General features: G+C 29.2%; 1 pseudogene; it reads left to right on the top strand.

Annotated features, from left to right (window-relative positions):
* LOC106337948 overlaps positions 1–9,218 on the top strand; it is a 17,609-nt pseudogene that overhangs the window by 1,948 nt on the left and 6,443 nt on the right.

Raw genomic sequence — 9,218 nt, 5'->3', positions numbered from 1 at the left:
TTTTTTTTTAAAAGATCTACTTATCTTTAGCTCATAATAATTTCCAACATTTTGGTGTTGATTTTTCATTACTGTGGTTTCCCAAAAGGTTGTTGGCCCTGATCTCAAGGATACAACAGTTAGTGCAGACACTTATGGATATATAATCATGTGTGAGTATGCATGGTTGTGATTTGTGAGTATATTTCAATTACATCTTTCCCATACCGACTACTGGATTGTGAATTCTATTTAACTTGGCTGCTTCTGTGTCTCCAAAATTGGCTAAGTTTTGATATATACATAGAATGCATTTTTCTTATTATACTTCCAAGTTTGAGTCTGCATATATCACAATAAAATGAAGACGGTGGACGAATGAGCTGAGTGTGGAATACTAAACATGTTCTTACATGAAATTGAAGCGTTGTAGTTTTGTTCAAACACTAACTTATGTCTTATTTAGAACACTAACTTCCCATAACATATGTACTCTCTTCTCGACAAATGACACATACTAACCTAATAAAAAAAATCACAACGTTGACACATTTGATATATATATATATATATAATAATGTTTCATTGGATATCAACCTAAAATAATATTTTAGCACATAATTAATAATATAATATCAATGATATAAATTTTAAAAATATTCATAAGAAAAATATAATCTAAAATTTTTGTATTAAAAATTATTTTACTTATTATCAAAATTATCATAATTACAGTATAATAAACAAAGAAAATTTGTAAAACTATTATGTATTCATGAACATTTTAATATTAAGATGATCATGATCTTTAACAAGAATAACAAAACATACACAATAAAAGTTAATATCACCTTAAATTTTAAGTAAGCTAAACATTTTGAAATACTCTTTAACTGATATATTTATGTATTTTTGGTTACTAACACGTCCGTAGCGTTGAGAGAGAGAGAGATTATGCTAATAGTAAAAATTAGTTTTTTGGTTGATTTTAAATTTAAAAAAAAATAGTATATCTCATATATATCTCTTGCAAATGTAAAATTAAAACACAAACCACAAATCGTATAAAAAATAATAATCTTGATTACAAGTAAATTATATTCCGCCCGTAGGGCGGGCCGACCCTAGTTCTAAATATAAATGTTGTTTTAAATAGCATCAGATGTGTTTTATTTTGCTATTGCATCTCTAATATAAGATGTTTTGTGATGATGATGGAAACCTAATAAAAGTTTTCTTAAAACGTCTAGGAAAAGAATAGATTTGCAAACTCATGTATTTATTATTATTATTATTTTTTTTTTGATAATTCAGGGGTTTCCCGCTTCGCGGATCATTCCCCTGGGCCCGGTCAGGCAGTGGTCCACTTTATCTGGGAGGGCTTTACCTGGGCTGGATCGAATCCAGTACCGCTTTGGTGTCCAGAAGAGACAGGGTAGTTTCTGCATGGAGAGGGAATTGAACCCGGATGGTGGTTGCCACCACAGGCCCGTCCTGCCACTTGGACTACGTCGTCCGGATATGTATTTATTATTTCCCGTTCTATTAGTACGCTCAAGACATAAACTAAGCGATACCACATGGGACATTGATGTGCCTGCATATCATGTACCAACCCAAAGGCATTATATTGAATTGCATTTAGTCTCTATGTTCAGGTATAAATACTTTTCTACTTAAAAATTGGTGAAAATTAACAAAATTTAGCTTTCGTCCAAAACAAAATGCATTGTAACTTTGATTATAAACCATTTTAAAAAGTATTCAAATGAATTTAACTTATAAAAATAATACCTTATCAGAATAGCTGAAATGAAAAAGTCAAAATAAAAAACTCAACCAAATTACTATAAAGATTTATAATAGTTTTTTTCAAAATAAAGATTAGTTGCAGTAGGCGTAAAATAAGTCAGTTGCAAAAAACAAAAACAAAAACAAAATAAATATAAGTATTGTGACAAAAAAAAGAAAGCATAATCTTATATATTAAAACAGAAGTCACGCCATGATTCATGTGTGATTTTTTAAAAAAATAAACCTAATGGAGCTATTCATAGAAAGTCATGTTACATTTAATCTCTAATCTTATATTTTAAATTTTGGGCTTATCAGAAACTTTTATTGGGCTATCAATAATTGGATTTAAACAATAGATGATTCATTGGATTTATAGATAGTATAAATTAAATAGATATAATTTAATGTTGTGATATTATACCTCCATATGTTAAATATTTAAATATTTGTCAATGTAAACTTTTAAAATTATAAAGATTTTTTTTAAATAACAAAAATCATATTATCTAACAATGATTAATTTTTACTACGTTAAACCAATGAAAAAAAATTTTAAACTATATAGTTTATTTTAAAAATTAAACAAAAACTAAATGTTTAATTGTTTACTCGATAATATAAACCTATGAAGCGAAAAGTTTAATTTTTTAAAAACTTTCTAAATTTGTGAAATGTTACAATATTTTTGAATATGACAATAAAGCAATATTTTACTAATATTTATATATATAGTTACGATTTTAATAATGAAATAATAATCCAAAAATATATATATAGAAGAAAATACAAATACATGTGAAAGTTTGGAACAATCTATTCAATGAAAAAATATACCGTAAACTTATTATGTTTTAAAAATTGATAGAGACATATATATTATAATATATACTAATTTAGAATTGAAAACAAAATGTTTATATAAAAATAAATGAAAAAAAAACGCGCGGTTGCGCGGATCGAGATATAGTATTCATTGTTATTGCTTGTCTGAAAGTTATTATGTATTATATAAAAATATCAATCTTTATTTAACTCTGAAGTTTGGAGCCGAAATATGTATGTCTCCGTACGTAGATTTTGGATTAGACGGGTGTTCAATCCGGATATCGGTTCGGTTCGGGTTCGGTTTTTTCGGTATTTCGGTATTTCGGTTAGTAAAATACAACTATCATTCGAAATCCATATTTACTTTGGTTCGGTTCGGTTTATATACCGTCGGTTTTTTATTTATTCGGTTTTATACCAAAAAACATAATTATTTAGTTTGCCATCATATTATATGAATTTAGAGTCATGTTGTCAACGCAACATTAATTAAAAAATATTAAATGTTTAAATAAAAGAACAAAAAAAAACGCTTTTACCATCTAATAAAATAATCAAATATAGAATTAAAATCAAAGCTCGAAATTTTGAAAATAAAAATAAAAAACAAAACAGAAGCATGAAGCACGAATGAAAATTTTTTCTATCAGAGTCATGTTTCTTAGATTGAACACGAAACTCTGTTCGTTTATAGATAAGAAAAAAGTTGGAAAGAATTTTCATTAATTGTTGTCCATAAAATTTATAATCTTTATTTCATATTAATCAATGCTAAAATAAAGTAAAAAGATCAAAAAAGAAGACTAAGAAAATAAAAAGCCTCGTTGCGATGAATTGTTATTTAATTATAGTTCTAATGTTTTACAAATTAGGGCTTATTTATTACTGTTAAAAATATGGTAGTGGTTATTAACGAAAAAAATAACTTATAGGTTTTCATGCTTCGTTATAAAATATATACATATTTACATGTTTCTACTTAAGATCGGTTTTGTTCGATTTATTCGGTTTAATCGGTTATAAACCAAACCATATCCAAATCCTACGGTTTTTATAAAATCACATCCATTTGGTTTATATGGTATATACAAAAATTAAACCATATTGTCTATTTCGGGTCGATTCGGTACGGTTCGGCTTTACCATATTGAACAGTACTAGACGGTTGTATCATGATATAGCGTAAATCATCCTCTTCCAAAAAGTTTAACTTTTTATAGTATTACTTTCAAATGCGAAATATAAATTGTATTCTCTAAAAAAGGTTTGAATTATCACCGAGTTACCTTTGTTTCTAACTATCCAAAGATTCCAAACTATGATAGCACTGTTCGGGACACAGTCACGGCTACTAGTGTCAGCGTCGAAATTTAAAGCATGCATCTTCCAGACTTTGGACACAGGTAAGGGTAGGCAGAGAAACCGAACCAAACCGAGTCAAACCGAACCAACCGAACCGACATCGATTCAAACCGAACCAAAATTTATTTAAAACCGAACCGAACCAAACCGAAAAACTGATATGTTTTTATAATTATTTAAATTAAAAATATTAGTAATACCAATATACTAAAATTCTAATACCAAACCACGTATTTTCCATTTTTCATTCATTAACATATATTCTTCTAACCAAATATGTAATCATCAAAATAATTGATTTAAAAAAAATAGAAAAATTGTATTTTTATATTCTTATATATGTAAACGCAGATGTTAAATCTAACTTTAAACCTAAAACTAAAGCAAATTTTATTAAAAATAAAATTTCTTCTCCACAGCATCACATGGAAGATGATTCATTGCATACTTTTTTTAATAATGATATAAGAGACAATACTAATGATTTTGGTTTTCTTTTTTTAGTTAACTTTCATTTATTTTAATTTTTATATACTTTTTGTGATTTTCTTAAAGGTTTTTGTTTCAGTTTTATATTAAATTTAGTTCACATAGTTAATGTTTACATAATTTATGTTTTAAAACATAATTTCTCTTACAAAAAATTAAACTAAGAAGAACTTAATTAAATTGATCCAAAAAAACAAACCGCATCGAACCAAATGCAAATCAAACCGAACACAAACCGAACCGAACCAAACCAAACTAACTAAGATTTATTTCAGTTGGAAAAATACTAGAACCGAACTAACGAAACGGAACCGAACTCGAACTGAACCGAGAAAATAACCGAAGTGTCCACCCCTAGACGCAGATTATACATGTTTTAGGACACTGGAATTAACAGCGGCAGCCGCATCCACATTTACAGTCGCTGCGGCAAGCCACGATAATTAAATTTTCTTTCAAGATCGCTCATCTTGTCTCCGTCGAAGAGTTATATATATATATTTTTGCCGCTACTGCTGCTCCCGGCGACTATGAAAAGAACAGACCTGATGTCATAATGAACTAGGATGTTAATGGCAAATAAAATAACATTTTCCTTTAGTTCGTTTTAAGCTTCCCATAGTTCCAGCTTTGATAGGCACGTTACTTGCTACGTATGCATCTCGAATAAGACATATAGCTCGAATATATCTAAATTAGACTTGCACGGTTGCACCCATCTCTCCCTTGAGTGTTGGGAATGTCCTAAAATCATTTGTACTTACTCTTGTTAAATTTGTAGTATCGAGGTTGACAATCGTATAATATTAGGTGATTATAATGTTTTGTTAGAAGCCGTTTATAATCTATGAATTTAGAATTCATTACTAATATTATATGATCCTACAAAATCACACACCTAAGCAAATTGGATCAGTTGGTTTTAGTTTAGATTAAAATCAATGTTGGATTTATAAATAATCATATGATATATGGAATCTTATAAGTACATATATATATATATATATATAATGGGTTACGATGGGAGGAAACTAATTAATTGGCCCAGCCCAATTATTAGATCCTAGTGTAGGTCAACGTTTCCCCCCCCTCCTATATATATGCATGTTATAAGATGAAGTTAATTAACTTTTCAGGCGCTTTTCATTCATAAACCCTAGTACCAACGAATAGTTCATTGGACTTTTGAGATTTGATCTCAACGGCATTAGCATCCCGTATCGATCCAGTTTGTGTGCATGTGGATACCAGTAGAGGCACGACGTTTGGAGTGCTAAAAATCTCGACTTGGTTTATTCATCCTTCCGCTACAGAATAACCAGGTATATTCGAAACTCTAAGATCTAAGTTTATTTCAGTATTGACATGAGATTCTAGGCATATAAATTTATAGGTTGATTTATAAATAGTTATAAACCGGTATGAATTCCTACAGTGGTATCAGAGCCTATGTGTTTAATATTGAAATCAGATCTTGTTTAATTTATAATTTGGTATAGATTAATATCTAGAGAAATTTGATGGTTTGAAATCGATGTGTTTGGCACGTTAAGAAGAACCCTAATTTGATTACGGTATCAGCGATCGATTTCTAAACCATATATTTGTCTTTATTGGATAAAGATGTGTGCTATTTTATGTGTTAATAAATATTGATTGTTTAGGAAAGATCAATATCACATATAACTAAAGAATTAGATCTCGATCCGCGCAACCACGCGAGTGTTTGTTTTTAGTTTATTTTAGATCATTAGTAGTATATATTTTTTAAAAGTTAATCACATATTTAAATGTTTATATAACTATTTCAGATACAATATTAAATAATTTTATAGTTTATATGTTGTAGTTAATCAATTTTTTAAAACCGTCGTATGTATTTATTGTTTCTTATTATATATTTATCTTATTGTATTTGCATTTAGTTCTTAAACAAATTACTATACGCATGAAACAACATATTTGAAAATTATTTTGTATTTTAATTTATGCTAAATTTTGGTCCACCTTTCAAAGCTGGATTTCTTTTTAGCAATATATTTTACTTTTATTAATTTTAGATAATATTATTGTATATAGAAAAATCTTAATTTTATACATGTATTATATAGTTTGCTAGTGTTAAGTCGTTATGTTATCGTAGTATATTTTTAACATAAATATTCTATATTTATGAAAATTAAAATTTATAAATTAATCATTTTAATATTAATTTATCATTTTAAGTTCAATATAATAATTTTATTTTAACATGATTGATTATATTAGCTTTAGTGAAATACTTATTAATTTTTATACATGTATTATATAGTTTGCTAATGTTAACCCGTCTCACCAATATATTATATATTTTAAAATAAATATTTATGATTACAAAAATAAATTCTATATAAATATATTAATTAATATAATTTTACTATATTTAGCTCAATATAATAATTTTCTTTTAATGCGATTGATTATTATTATATAATTGATAAAAATAGAATAATTTTTATAAACGATAACTGAATATATTATTGTATAAAAATATTTCAAAACTAATTAAAAAACTAGTGAAAATATTTACATATTATTTTTTAAAATTAAGATCTTGTTTAAATCTTTTCAAACAAATTTGTTAGATTTGTAAGAATATATATATTTTTATATTTGAAATGAAAAGATATCAAAATATATTATGATTAAAGTAGTTCAAAGATTTTATGTGTTATTAGTTTTAATAAAATACATGTAATAAAATTTCTAAAGGATGATCCAAATTAAAAAAAAAAATTACACATGAAAGAATTATGATTTCTATTTTAATATAATATATTAAAGATAAACATTCCATTTGACTACTAAAATCTAGTCATAGATGAGTTTAAAGTTCTAGAGGTTGATCATAATTATAAAGCAATGAGTCGATAAATTTAAATTAAATTATCCTAAGCCTATTATACAATGATCGTAAGCCCAAGTTATAGTGTGTGATTCATTAGTGATGGCAAAATATGTTTGTTAAGTGAACCGATATTATAGGCGTTAGTTATAGAGGTAAGTTAGAAAATATTAATATGAAATAAATGATACATAATTTTTTAAGGGTCAATTTTAAAAAAAAAATCACACATGAATCAAGGTTGTAACTTATGTTTTAATATACAAGATAGAAGAGAACTATGAAAGATATGATGTGATAGCACAAATAATATGTACTTTGTGTGATATGCATTTTTGTCTCACGCTTGTGTAAAACTGCCAAGTTCATGCATATTGTTATGAACAATGTGGATTGGTAGGAACCAAATGGCCAAGACCGAGGCCCATAGAGAGAGAGAGAGTCGGCGGCCCAAAGAAGAAGAGAGTGGCCGACCTAGACTTAGGATAAGTTTCCATTTATCTTTCATGTTTATCTTTAGGAGGTTTTCCTTTTCCTTTTAGGATTATGATTTGGATACTTTCCTTTTATCTATTCCTTGTATCCTCTATACAAGGGAACACTTTGATTCAGAAATAATAAGACAGAGAACACGATTTCCCCTATTGTTCACAACACGTTATCAGCACGATAGCCTCTGAACCCTGAGACCAAAAATCGAAACCTAGAAACCCAAAAGCCTAAGCCGGCGATCCAAAACCAAAACCCTAAACCTAATCTTGTCCCTTGTTCATCAAGAACCCAAAAGATCCATCCTAGCTTCTCAGATCACGTTCCAAACAGAGAAGAACCGCAAACCAGCTCGCGATCAAACCCGAACCCCGCGACCGACCCGAGACGATCCGATCCCCGATCAGCTCACAGACCAGACAACTCCAGCCGCGATCGACTCCATCCGCGATCGACTCCATCCGCGACCCGATAGGAGGCAGCAGACGTCCGATCATCTCAGCTCGAAGTTCCACCCATTCTCAGGTGGTCCGGTTCTAAATCCCCTACGAAACTAAGGTATAAACACAATCTGAGAACCTAGAACAGTAAGAACACTAATTCCATCATTATGGAAACAATGTCTTGATGAAACCCTAAAAGAAACCATGAGATTAAAATCGACAAGCCTTAGAACTAGAAACATGAATTGATTCCAATTAGAACCTGGTTGTATGTTGATTGATTGAATCTGAATTTGACAAACCCTAATCAAGGAATCAAAAACCCTAAACCCTAAAAGAACCTAGTGTCCGATTTCATAATTGATCTTGCTTATTTTGATTTCCGATTTGATTTGAGGTTTAGGATTGTTTAGATTGGTTGAATCAATCTGTCTGAACATACAAATACTTAAGGCCTTGAAACCTTAAACATAAGTTGATAGAACTTTAAAGATTGAAACCCTAGGGATCATAAGAATATTTTTCAATCGTTTCTGCATAAACTCGAACATGATATTGCATTCACAATTGTTTAAAACAAGATCGGCCAACATATAGAATCACATGAACTTAGGTTGTTTTGCATTAGAAAATCCACAGGGCCGTGTGGCTCTTGATTGATAGCACCATGGTCGATTAGTATTGTTTGAAAATCATAAATGCATAAGACGTGTTGTGGCCGAGCTTGCTTAGATCATGCGGCCACGTGATCCCATTATGAATCTAATGTCTTGTGTGATAATGTGAATCAGATGTCGAAAATAGCAAACAGAGACTATGCAGCCCTTAATCTCTCCGGAGACAATTACTTGCAGTGGGCGCTAGACACAAGGATTAGTCTAAAATCCAAGGGACTCGGTGATACTATCATCGAGGACAGCAATGAGAATGAAAAGAATAGATACAGGGCC

The sequence above is a fragment of the Brassica oleracea genome, chromosome C4 (assembly GCF_000695525.1).
Source record: "Brassica oleracea var. oleracea cultivar TO1000 chromosome C4, BOL, whole genome shotgun sequence".
Classification (NCBI taxonomy): Eukaryota; Viridiplantae; Streptophyta; class Magnoliopsida; order Brassicales; family Brassicaceae; genus Brassica; species Brassica oleracea.
Note: the sequence above shows the minus strand (reverse complement) of the source record. Positions and strands in the feature narration are given on the sequence as shown.